The sequence below is a fragment of the Gopherus evgoodei genome, chromosome 1 (assembly GCF_007399415.2).
Source record: "Gopherus evgoodei ecotype Sinaloan lineage chromosome 1, rGopEvg1_v1.p, whole genome shotgun sequence".
NCBI lineage: Eukaryota > Metazoa > Chordata > Testudines > Testudinidae > Gopherus > Gopherus evgoodei.
This window is the reverse complement of record NC_044322.1, coordinates 190,246,426-190,260,029: the sequence shown is the minus strand read 5'-3', so window position 1 is coordinate 190,260,029 and position 13,604 is coordinate 190,246,426. Positions and strand designations below refer to the sequence as shown.

Here is a 13,604-nt window from a genome sequence, read left to right as displayed (position 1 = left end):
GCGTTTGAATGTCAAGCACTCAGGATGTGAACTCAGGAGTTCAAAAAACCTACACAAAGCCTGGAAACCAGTTACATTCCAACATTAACTTTACTCACCTTTCTAGCTTTACTTTTCTCCCCCTTATTCATGGGATCATCTCACTAATCTCACATGAAGGAAGCGTAAATCTTCCCTGTTGCATATGAATTAAGTATTTAGTCTTACTGTAAAATAATCTAACCTGTGCCCACTTTCACACAAATGCAAAAGATGGGAGTGAGGAGGATGACAGAAGTCTATCTTGTGCTTGTATGTTTTCAGAGGTTGACCAAAACCAATTATTATTCATTATTTGTATTGTGGCAGTAACCAATCCATCATGCTAAGACCTGAACACACACACACAGTGAGAGACAGTCCGTGCCCTGAAGAGCTTACTATACCAAATAACTAAGGCCCTACCAAATACAGGTCCATTTTGGTCAAGTTCATTGTCATAGGATTTTAAAAATTATAAATTTCAGGATTTCAGCTATTTCAATCTGAAATTTTGCAGTGTTATAATTGTAGGGGTCCTGACCCAAAAAGGAGATGGGGGGTTGCGGTACTGCTACCCTTACTTCTGCGCTGCTACCCTTACTTCTGGTGGCCGTGCAGCCTTCAGGCCTGGGCAGCTGGAAAGAGGCAGCTGCTGGCCAGGAGCCCAGCTCTGAAGGCAGAACTGTCACTAGCAGCAGCACAAAAGTAAAGATGGCATGGTATGGTACTGCCACCCTTACTTCTGCACTGCTGCCTGCAGAACTGGGCCCTCAGTCAGCAGCTGCCACTCTCCGGCCACCCAACTCTGAAGGCAGCAGTGCAGAAGTAAGGGTGACATAGTATGGATTGCCACATTTACGTATGCGCTGCCGCTGACGGGGCGCTTCCTTCAGAGCTGGGCATCTGGCCAACAGCCAATGCTCTCCGGCCACCCAGCTCTGACGGCAGCACAGAAGCAAGGGTGGTAACACCACAACCTCCCTAAAATAATCTGTGATCCCCCTACAACTCTCTTTTGGGTCAGGACCTGCAATTTGAGAAAGGCTGGTCTCCCCCATTAAATGTGTATAGTATACAGTAAAAGCACACAAAATACTAGATCTCACAGCCCATGAGGCGTTCTTCATGGCTGTGAATTTGTTAGGGCCCTACAAATAACAAAAACTAACCTCTGAATCTCCATAAAATACTGTAAAATATCAATCCTCAGATTAGTAAACCAAAATGGAGTATCTGAGTCAAGTCATTTTTGAGATATCACTCCAAAAATAACTGATTTTTCCACACAGGTAAGATGCCCCAGACATTTCCCTCAATTTTTTCCTCTGACTGAGGATCACACACAAGAAGTTTCAAGCAGATGGGTTTAGATTTGACCAAGTTAGAAAAGGTTTATTGGTTTATGGTCAGGTTTACAACACTAATCAAAAACTTAACTAGTGAAGGACTATCCTTCACAAGTTGTAAGACAAGATGGGTCATTCTGTGCTTCATAAGCTAATTCCTTTTGTTGTTACAAAGTTTACTGCCCACAACTATTCAAAACTTAAGTTCACAGACAGAAAAAAAAAAAGTTACTTACCATTTACATAGACCTACACTTAATAGGCTTTAGTGTAAAAGTATTTATATTAAACCAGGTTGCAAGACCCATAGCTAGGTCCAGTCTGAAGTTATAACTACCGTATTGAGGACAACATTACAATGCTGTAGTTCTCCAACAAGGACAGGACAAATCATGTTTTAGTCAGATTCACAAATAGAGTTATGAGACTGGACTAGTACAATTTCAGAATACAGATCAGCCCCAACTGCACAGGCACTGCTATGTGGTAATTAGGTTCCACAACACAGCAGACTAAGACCTAAATTCAATATCACATTAAGATAAACTGAGGAAGCTCTTACCTCTCAGTGCCAGAGTCATTTTAGTCTACCTGTAGACTCAAAATGCATCGTTTTACAGTATCAAGGTTATCCTCACAATCAGAAAAGGAAACAGCTTTAAATATTTGTGTTCTAGAATTGTGCTAAGCTCTGCTGACATCCTATATTGTATCACAATTCCTGAACATACTTAAAACCCTCAGGAAACTTTCATGGAGCCAGATGCAGCAGGGTCTGGAGTCTCCACCACAAGTTCCTTCTATAGGGACAGAAGCAGAAATGGTGGTTGAACCTTCCCCCCTCCCCCACTTACCTACCTCTTCATACGGCTGGAGACCTTTCCAGAGCAAGAAATGGAGTTTCCACCACTTTAACCCCCTTTTCAAAGTAGGTAAAAAGCAGCTGGTGGGGGAGGGAAAGCCTTGCAATTCCCCAATGGAGATGGAGATGGGCAGGGTGGAGCAGGGATGTATTCGTCCTTGGACCCCAATGTAAGAGCCAATGAGGACTAGGCAATAGACAATGAAGACTGACATCCCAGGACCTGTACACAGGGCCTAGAGAGCACTGGAAATTGGCTGGAAGTGGAGGCATAATGGGAGAAATGCCACTTTCTGCTTTAAGTACCAGGGACATTTCCTTGACCTTGTCTTCTTTAACAAACCATATATATTTTAAAAACCCTAACAAAACAAGACATTCCACTGCATTCCTGAGGAGAGGGAAACACAAACATGTGACAAATGTGTACCATGCTGCTTAATGCACTATTGGAACATTCTGAGATATTACAGTGATAAGCGCAGTATAAGAACCTAAACAGAACAGAATTTCTATTATCCAGTCTCAGGGTGGGGGAAATGTGCACAACCTAGAATGCCTCTTCCCAATTCTGTATGTTGTTCGTATTTGTGTGGGCTTAGAAGCCAGGAAGACATGGTCAGAAAAATTAATTTGGTAGGGGACTTGGAAGCATGTTTTTCAAGACTGGTCTCAGTCAGTTTGGTGAAAACTGCAGCCACTTCAGGTTGGCCGTGTTCCTTATGCTGTCTCCCCTCTAGCTTGTTTTGGAGAGGGGAATTTCTGCACTAACACCTGTGCAGCCAGGCCACAGACAGTTTCTACCATCATGTCATCTAGACCTTCTCTGGGAAGGATCTGATATGTGGTGGTTTAATATAGCAGCTGCTGGAATCTTGTTTACTCTAACACAGTGGTTCTCAATGAGGGGTCCACGACCCCGAGTGGCCAAAGGACCCTGCAGCTGAAACCCAGAGCCCAAGCTCCAGCGCCACCCACTGGAGGCTGAAAGCCAGAGCCCCAGCGCCCCTCCTCCCACTGCATTGCCAGAGTAAGGGGTGGCAGCTCCACATACACACTTTCCTTCTCTCCCCACCCCCAAGACCCCCACCCCCTGGCCACATCGGAGATGGAAAGCTCAGAGTCAGACAGTGTGGGCAGCTGCTGCTCTGGCTAGTGTCATGGAGCAGGCAGTCACGGCATTCCCCATCTGCTGCTGGTGCCCAGGGTTGCAGCTGCTCCTCAGCTCATGCAGCTGCTAAGAGTTGCCCAGGAAGGGGGACCCTGCTCTGTGGCCGGGAGAGCCCTTGGGGAGCTGTGACCACAGGGGAGCCTTCCTGGCACACAGCCCCTAGTATCCCCTCCCTGCATCCTGAGCTACCCCCCTGCCTGCACACAGCCTCTAGCTACGCCCCTGCCTGCACTCTAGCCATAGCTACGCCCTCCTTGCACCATGAGCTACCCCCCTGCCCACACACAGCCTCTAGTTACCCCCTCCCTGCACCCTGAGCTACCCCCCTGCCCGCACACAGGCCATAGCTACCCCCACCCTGTACCCTAAGCAATTTTCAAACGTTTTGAGCTTAACTACACACACAACCCGGACAGGCTGGATGGCCTGCTGAGGTGAGTCGGGGGGGTGAAGATGGGGCTGCCTTCCTGGACCCTACTGTGCGGAGCTGACCCAAGCCCCACCAGCCTCTGCCCACCCAAAACAGAAGCCAAACTACGCCTATGACCAAGACCCCACTCCCAGGCCTGCGTCCCTCATCTCCATGCTGGGCCCTGGAGTTTTTATAGCATGTTGAGGGAGGCCTCAGAAGAAAAAGGCTGAGACCCCTTGTTGCAGCACACCCACTCTAATATAGGTGGAGCTGCACCAAACAGTACTATAACAGTGGGACGCTTATTTGTTTGAAGGGCTTATGTGAACTCAACTTCCCCAAAGCCATAAAGAGACATGGTGTGCAGAAATGGCAATGGAAATTGGAAGCTCCTGGCTCCCAACCCCGTGTTAAGTACACAGAAGCTTAGATTCTGAAGAATCTTGAAAGAGGGCCCTAAAGTCTCAGAATTCCAAGATTTCTCATCACAAGTTGTCTAAAACACTCTGAAGAAGTGTGAGAACAAGTCAATGACAGTAGAGGCTCAAGCTTCAATATAAGGATGACTGAAACCTACTGGTAAACTCCATTTGTTCATTTATATTCCCTTGAGCTATTCAAATAGTTATAACTGTTTAAGTTGTGTACTTCAGCTCTCTCTTAGCAAATTTTACATTGGTCTTGAAATAAGATGCACCACAGACTAGTCCAGGGGTCGGCAACCTATGGCACACATGCCAAAGACAGCACATGAGCTGATTTTTAACGGCACGCTGCTGCCTGTTGGGGTCCCGGCCGCTGGCCCCGCTCAGCCCGCTGCTGGGACTCCGGCAGGCAGCAGCATGCCATTAAAAATCCTGCCCAGCCCGCTCTTCTCCACCCCTCCCACTGACATTTGCACATGCTTTCCTGACCTCCGTCACTTCCAGTGGGAGGTTGTGTTTCCAGTTAGCAAGTCCGTACCACTACCTGGTGTCCACGGAGTCTGAGCAGCCCTGCCCCACAGGAGTTGCAGCACCCGCGAGGCCTGTAAGCGGGGAAGGGTCCTGGTCCCAGCTGCACCATGCGCCCGTGTGCCCCGAGCACAGCCACCCCCGCTCCCTGGACTCAGGCAGGCTGCCTCGGGGTTGGAGCCCTGGTGCCAAGATGAGCTTGGCTCTGTACTGGGGCAGGCCACGTCCCACAGCCCGAACCCGAGCCCAGCGGCTGCGGGCTCACCGACTGCTGGACCCTGGGAACAGCTGGGTCGCGCCTCTTTCCCCACCCCAGGTCATTGAACCCCGCTCCCCTCCGGCATTGAGGGCAGAACCCAGGAGTCCGGAGCCCTCGTCTCTGTCTGGCCCCCACCATCTTGAACAACTAGAGCCCAGCTGGAACCTAAGAATCCAGAGTCCTCGCTCCCAGCACTCCTCCCTCAAGCATCAGACACCAGCCCCTTCCCGGAGTCCCAACTCCCACCCCACTCCCCATCCTACCCCCCCACACACACCCAAAGCCCCTGCCCTGACCCCTCCACCCCCCCTCACATACACCCAGCCCTCTGCCCTGACCACCCCCCTCAAATACCCCCAGCCCCCTGCCCTGACTCCTGCATCCCCACACATACACAGCCCCACATGCCCAATGCCCTAACTCTTGCACCCCCAACATCCCCACCCCCACCCTGAGCACCAAAGGGAAGCTCCTGCACCAAAGGAAAGCCCCCCCACATTCCCACCTGCCCCCCTCACACCAAATGGGAGCTACCCAGGTAAGCACTCCACACCCAAACCTTCTGCCCCAACCCTGAGCCCCCTCCTTCATTCTAGCTCCTAGCCAGACCCTTCACCCCAATCCCCAGCCTGCTCCTACACTCCCAGCCCTGTGCTCAGTGCACTTCCACCCTCAGCTCAATGGAGAGGGAGAGGAAGAGAATGGGCTTGAACTGGGGAGAAGGTAGGTACCCACTCTATGTGAGCGGAGCTGGGACCCTAGACCAGTAGCAGGCTAAGCGGCAGCGCACTAAGCTGCTCAGCCCATTGCTGCTCTGGGGTCCTAGCCACCAGCCTTGCTCAGCCTGCTGCTGGTCCCGAGTTCTGGCCAGCTGGAGTCCCGGCTGCTGGTCCCACTTAACCTGCTGCCGGCCTAAGTGAACAGAACCCCAGGCTGGCAGAGGACTGAGTGGGCTGGTGGTGTAAGATCAGCATTTTAGTTTAATTTTAAATGAAGCTTCTTAAACATTTTGAAAACTTTGTTTACTTTACATATGACAATAGTTTAGTTATATAATACAGACAGAGAGAAACTTTCTAAAAATGTTAAAATGTATGACCGGCACGTGAAACCTTAAATTGGAGTGAATAAATGAAGACTCGGCACACCACTTCTGAAAGGTTGCTGACCCCTGGACTAGTCCCACATTTTTAAATGGTGTAGCCTGTTTTCCAGATTGGGAACAGAGCAATTGTAAGAAATACAGAAGTAAGAGGGAGAAAGGAGCGGGGGGGGGAGAAGAGGAGTGCAAGCAGTATTTAGAGTGAAGGTGTTTGCTGGCACCACCAAGCTATGTGCTGCTCCACAGATCCCCCAAGGCACCTTAAAAAATACAATTCAAGGGTTTGGTTTTTTTTAATAGTTTCAGTTTCCATAAGAAATAGACAAATGAAAATGATACCCTTATTGGTGCTAGAGAGCAGCAGGGTAAGAAACAGAATTGTGACTAAAATACACTTTGCAAGGAACCTCTGCAGTAGGATTCCTGGAATAAGCTTAAATCACATTTTTTATTCAAGAGATGATTAATAATATAGAAATGACTAATTCATGAGATAACTGAGTCATTTCTACCATTATCACATGCTCCTCCCCCCTTGACAAAATCCAAGTTGTACAAACCTGCTACTTTGCATTAGCATTGTCAGGCACAAATTAATAAATTGCATGTTATTTTGAAATAAAACTATCAGAGGAGGAACAAATGGTGAGGCAGTTTGCTGCAAAGAGGACAGTGCCTCATACTAGTCTTTCAACCTGAGAGAGATAAGCAAAATTAGTGTACATTTCCAACCTCAATGAACAGGATTTTGTCTATTTAAAAAAAATCTAAATATTACAATGTTTACCATTTCAAGGTATTATCAGTACACATCTTTCTTCTGCAAAACACTGTTCTAAGCCTTACGGTATACATTTAATGATTTTAAAATAAAATTTACAAAAAAAATTCTAAGCTACTTCACATACAGTATAATTAGGTGAATTCAAATTCCAACAAAAGTACATGATGAGTGAAAGCTTTAACAGTGATGCATGATTTATAGATTAACTAAATCACTCTCTGAAATAGGTTAAATGCAGCAAACTAGTTGGCAACTTTGTCTAGTCAATTTTCAATAAATAGATACTAACTATACCTAAGTCCCCCTGCCCATCTGTGATTTTTGCAATCTCATTTTCTTTTTTTATTAAAAAAGGTTTCTCTCTCCAATTCGTTGGCATGCAGTAAGCCAATTAGGTCTTTGTCTACATCAGACCTTTTTTCATAAAGATTCCTGACACTAGTAGCTGTAGTGCAACCAAGATGCCACTAAAGATTTCTTTGAACATCTGTTCTGTCTAACCCTACTTAAAGATGGTCTACATATTACACTGCAGTTAAAAATTCTGACAGCCACCAGCACCTTATTCATACTAGCACTCTCATTATTGCTACCATTGGTGGAGATGCACAGGGGGTATTAATAGTGAGACTTATTAATAAAAAAGTTTAGTGCATATACAGTTTAACTGAGTATATACATGGGGACACGGTGAAGCCGATTATACAGAAAATCTAGTCAGATACACAAGTAAACAAACTGGGGAAAAAAAGAGTAAGATTTTTCTTAAACTTCTCCAATCATTTAGGGGAGGACTGAAATGTTAAAAAGGCCAAAAAACTTCCACACGAAAATGTAATTTCTAATTTGATGGTCTCCCTTCAAGCAGAAAGGCAAAAAATCTGCTACAAACATCTATTAATAAAATTTGGCACTTACATAGCACTTTAATCTTCAAATCACTGTACAAAACATTAACTAACTATCTCCACTCTGACTCCACAAAATCTCTGAGAGACTGGTATTTATTATCCTCATTTTACATATGTAGCCTAAGGTCACATAGCGAGTCAACTCAGTGACAGAGCCAGGAATGGAACTCAGGAATTCCTGGATCCCAGCCTAGTGCTTAATCACTAAACAACATTGCCTAGTAGCCTCAAATTCATTAATACAAGTAGCTATTAACAGTTCATTAACACCCTCTTTCCCACAAGAAATCTGCAGTATGCTAATGAAGACCTACTGAAAAATAATCTGACACATTTGGACATTATCTGATTCCAGTTCCACTAGTCAGCTGTGCAGTCTGTCAAAGGTAAGGAAAGGAATTAACACAGAAATTTTAAGTATTGTCTCTCTAGGAATTGAAATGATGAAGTGTACAGAGTCTGTGAGGCTTCTCCTCAAAGCTTAATAAAGTTAGTGCACCCAACTGTGAAAAGGAAAAATAGTCACATTTACAGAACTTCCTTTAATTAGCAGCTGTGGAATTTAGATAGCTTCCAAGTGAAGTATAACTAATTCAGGAACATACAGTGAAAAATTATGGAAAAAAATAAATGTATGTGATTCCCTCCCCATTTCTGCTGCTATACTCAATGCGATGCAAGCTCACACTTGCGCTGCAATGTATTGCAACACATCACAATAGGAACATGGTGGGAAAAATTGTTAATGCAGAAGAGAATCTCTGCAGTATCAAGCAGCCAGCCAGTACTGTAAGTCTATACAATGACATAAGAGTCCCTCATTCACAGGATACCAGCTCAGTACACAGAGCAAGTAATATCAAGTTTGGATCAATCAGTTTAAGCTTAATTTTGCTTAAAGGGTCAATCTTGCTTTTAACCATGTAAATGGCACTTACTTGTATTACACTGATTAGAAATATGTATCTCACACAAACCTTTGTTATCTACAAGGACCAGAACTGTAACTGCTTCTCTCAAAACAGTATGCAGTTTTAGTTACATTTAAGTAATTGAGTATACTTAATTAGTGACTGTTTGAAGTGGCCAAAAAAAAAGAAATGCAGCCTGCTGTACCAGAGTGATTTTTTGAAAGTGGAATAAACTATTGTAGAATGTAACAAAAAATTAAACACACTAAACTTGCATGTTAAGTAGTGTAAATGCTTTTTAAAGTCCTTGAAGTTCACAAAGGAATCAGGACTTAGTGAAAGTGACTGAAAAATTACTACTTCCCAAAAACGCTACAACTCAGCCATACTCCACTGGGCATGCCAAATTTTGTCATGCCTATGCATGTCCCACTGAAGAGGGGAACTAATTACTGCAAATTTTTCACAAAATTGGGCAAGGGGGGTGGAAATCAAAGAAGGATGAAAGGCCTATGGAAAGGATGAACAATATTTCACTTCTTTAACAGGAAAAAAGGTACAATGATAGATATCAAAAATAAAAATTTAGACACCCCATTCCATCAAGCTTTTCTGCACATTTAAACTTGTGTCAGACAAGAACTACAACTAGAATGGGCTACTCTGTTTAAATGCAACAATGGCAATTCTGATTGGACCATCGTGCTTTAAGTGATGAAAATGCTTCAAAAAAATCTCATTTTCTAAACAAAGTAGTCATCAATCATCAGGACCTTGACTACAAGCAGGAACTACACTACTGTGTTTATGTAATATTTTGGTACATTCCCACACAACGAACATAGAATAATTGGTGCTATACCAAGCTTAATAGCTAAAGATCAGATTTGAAAATTGCATCAATTTCCCCATATATACACATCAAGTTAAGCAGTGCTAAACATCATCACTACTCAACAAGGAAAGTGCCGGAATCTAACCATTTGCTTCCTAAAGACTTCAGATTTGCTTCAGTTAGGACTATAGAAAGGGTTGGTTTTTTTTAAATCCAGTCACTAGTGGCAAGAGAAAAGCTCTCTCTGTAAAGGGTGGGAGCCCAAAAGATTTTTTCCTTTAATTTAAAAAGTTAGCAAGCTTCTAGATTTTGTAATTGCAAATACAACCTTCCAAATGTGAACTAATACAGTGTTGTCTTCCCGAGTCGGCAGAGAGTAGCAGCTGCAATTACTGCCACTGTTTCACAGCTCTCCTAACCAGAAAAGTCACTTTTACTGGTGAAAGTCAGAGTCCTCTTGGTAGGTGAAACTGTCAAGAATCATGTCAGTTTCTGATTTTCTGCTGCCACTGAAAACCAGAAAACTCTGGAGGGATAAGAGAAAAATTCCTTGTCTCTTCCATCAAATGGAAAAAACAGGATAAAGTTTCAAGTTTAGCAGAAGACTACTAGCCAGAGACTGATATCGAAAACGAAGCCTCACTCAAGATCATTGAAAGCACCCTGAAAGAAATCGCAGCTCAGGGAAAAAATGGGCTTCTCGCCCAGATGTTGCTGCTGATTTGCACTGGTGGAGCCATCTTCCATTCTAACCATATTATGTGGGAGAGATCAGTAACATTTTAAGCCATAACCTTAAGTATACAACATCAGATTGAGGTGGACAGATTTCTTTTTAGCATGTAAATGGCAGAATGCTGGGTCCATTAACCCCATGTCAGGTATATGACAGTACAAGGCCAGAGTCCAGCAATCCATTCTTTAAGAATTACTAAATTGTCGGTTAGAATCAAATTTTTGTTTGCAAGATGTGATGTACATTTTTATCATCTTGGATAAAATATCTACAGTCTCAGCAGTGGTTAAATTGCTGCTATAAAGGAAATTGTCCTCAGATAAATGGTTTCTCTATGAGAAGGTTTCACTGCTACCTCTCACCCCAGGTCAATAAATCAAATTAACTGCACCTTGTCCTCTGGCCAGTTACATCATCAGCTTGACCACATCTTGTGAAGTGAGTGCAAAAACATATGCTATTTAAGGCATGAAATCATATTACTGCTTTTTGTCCAGCCAACCTCATGCTGCTGGTTTGTGAAGCAGTCAGTCACCTGAACAGTCTCATTATAGTGTCTACAGATCTTTTCTTACAGAATTCAAGTCCTGTCTTTACCAAGGGTGGGGGAAAATAGGTAGCAGTGAGACTGGTTATTTTAAAATTAAATGCTTTTCATTAACTGAAATCTAGTATTTTGTAACAAATTAACCTTCAAAGCAAACTACAAAATATGCCGACTGCACTATTTCATGAACTCTTCTTAGCCATGCTTCAAAGATGTTTACATGCTAATCTGATATGGCTACTGTAAGATACTCTTTGGTCAGGTCCTTTTCCTCCAGTTGCAAACAATGGTCACTAATGAGAAACCACACAATTTTATCAACATTAATGCTACATTAAAATAAAATGACTCCATTACCTCCCTTGAAAAAGGAGTCCATTTTGCTTGTTGTCAAGGTACCTGGTGTCTGGCTAAAACATATACTTAGCCCTGACATTTTAAGGGGGGAAATATTTTTCAATTTTCACTCAGCCAACTATGGCACACAAATACAGAAAATTTATCTTGTTTTTGTTTTCTCTTGTACTCTCACTTTTAAATTAAAAATAATTCAGAAAGGCCAGGGACACTGACAAAAGCTTCAAACACACAGGACTTCTATACAGCATCCACATTTTAAACATCAATGAGAAAGAGGTTTATTTTATGTAACGTTATATGACCCAGTGTTACAAAATTAAAAATTCAAGATTAGCTTCTATGTATTAAATCTAGTTTGTATTTGAGGATAGGAGGGAGGCTTCGTAGATTTTGAAAGTGTTCTCACAGCCCCATGAGGTGTAAATGAAAATCAACTCTTTTTTTTTTTTACAAAAAAAAAGTAAATCGGGGACAAAGAGATGAAAAATGCTCAATACTCACTGAAAAGCAGTTATGAAAGGGGCAGCTTTACAGTCTTGTGTTGCTATAAATTAAAAATAAGCCCTTTATTTAAAAGACATGAGTGTGTGAGAAGCTGTGAGCAGTTCTGATGCTGCTCAGGCCCCAGGAGGGTTTTGTTTTTGCTCGCGGGTGTGGGATGGGGGGGTCATTTCGGTTATTAGTAAATAAATCAAGCGGCAGAGAGTGAGGCCTAGGCATCTGCCAGAGGAGCCAGGGCCTACCTCTTCCTCCCCCCTCTCCTCCCCACACAGCCTGGGTCTGATCTCGGCCGTGGGTTGCCAAGAAATTTTTTAAAAAGCGAGAGAGCAAGAAAGAAGAATCATATTGAACCACACAAGCACATGGGGCGAATGTAAAATATAAACACGGCTTTGGGCTCTGAGTGGCTGTTATTAAAGATCTGAATTACTAAACATGAGAGGCGGGGAAACTCAGGCGGCCATTTCAATAATATAAACCTCCCCGAATTAGACATTATTCAAATGAGAGAGAGAGACGCAGAGAGGGAGAGGGAGCCCGGCCCCGCACCCCTGGCAGCCAGCCTGCCACCCCACGCACCCCTCAGAGCATCGCTGTTAGACACCCCACTAGCCTCTGCCGGGGCGCCCCGCACTGCTCGGCCTCCCCCACTCCTGGGGAAAAGGGGGCGATGTCAGGGCAGCCCAGCCCCCCCGCTAACAGAGACACCCCCTGCCGCCGCTCGCCACCAGGGACCCCCCCACGAAGAGTCGAGGGGGGGTTGAGGCACCTTCGCTGTGGGGGGCGGAGGAAGGCCCCCGCCAAGCTCCCCTCCCCACAGGGCCTCCGCACCCAGCCCCCCGCTGCAGGCAGGCCTGGGGCTCTGGGGAAATAACGCTGCCAAAGGGGGGGGCTAAGGAGCCAAACCCCACGCCCCAGCCCCGCTCCCTGCCTGGAGCAACAGCGCGGAGGGGACCTCGGCCCCACTGGAAGGGAGGGTGCGGGGTGCTCTCCCCCCAGCTCCCTGCCCGAGCCGGGCCCGCTCCGCCATGAATATGTAAAGCCGCTTTATTGTGGGCGTGCGGGCGCTGCCAGCCCGGCCCGGCGGCCTCTGGCCGGGTTCGGGGGCGGGGAGGCGCCCCCATGCCCCCCGCGCCCCTGTGTGTGTTTCCCGCACGGGGAGGCTGCCGCCGCCCCCGCTCCCCCCTGTGCCGTTAATTATAATAATCCGGAGTACTAATAAATTATGCTAAGCGGGGCGGGCGGGCGGCGGGGGGGCCGCGCGCGCGAGTATGAATATGAATATGTAAAACGCAGTAATGATTACCTGCCGCCGCCACCGCCGCCGCCGAACTCTCATCTTGACTCGCTGCTCCTCCGTCCGCCATTTTGAATATTTTAACCAAAATCGGCCGCCCGATAAACCCTCCCTCGCTCCCTGCCCGCCCCAAACGCGCAGCCGCCGTCTCCCCTCCCCTTCTCCCCCGCCCTGCCTCCGGCACACGGCCTGTGCGCATGCGCGCTCTACCCCGCCTTCTCGCGCGGGCGACCGCTTCGCGCTTGCGCCATCCGCCCTTCCTTCTCGCTAGCCCATTATTGCCGCCCCCCCGTGTTTTCCCTGACACCATCTGTGGGCACGCGCTGCTTCCCCTGCCCTTCACCTCTGCCCCAGCCTTCGTTAACACGTAAAGGGCTTCGACACGCGAGCCAGCTTGTTGCCCACCTCCCTACTAGAGAGTGCGCCCTTGCGCAGTGCGATTCATTGGCTGGGGACTCCGCTGTTAGTCGCCCCTTGTGTGCTTTCTGGGGACTCATTCCAGCTCCAGTGCAGCAGGGCAGGCCCGCCCCGCCCCGCCCCGCCCCAGCGGAGGTGCATTGTGCCGCTGACACGCTGGCGTATCGGTGTATTGAGCT

General features: G+C 46.1%; 1 protein-coding gene across 1 annotated transcript in view; it reads right to left on the bottom strand.

The window, feature by feature from the left end:
• POU2F1 (POU class 2 homeobox 1) overlaps nucleotides 1–13,068 on the bottom strand; it is a 210,999-nt gene extending 197,931 nt beyond the window's left edge. The window contains exon 1 of the mRNA XM_030581056.1: nucleotides 13,018–13,068. The gene's annotated coding sequence lies outside the window, so the exon portion shown is untranslated. The remainder of the gene's footprint in view (nucleotides 1–13,017) is intronic.
• Between the last annotated feature and the right edge of the window lie 536 nt (nucleotides 13,069–13,604).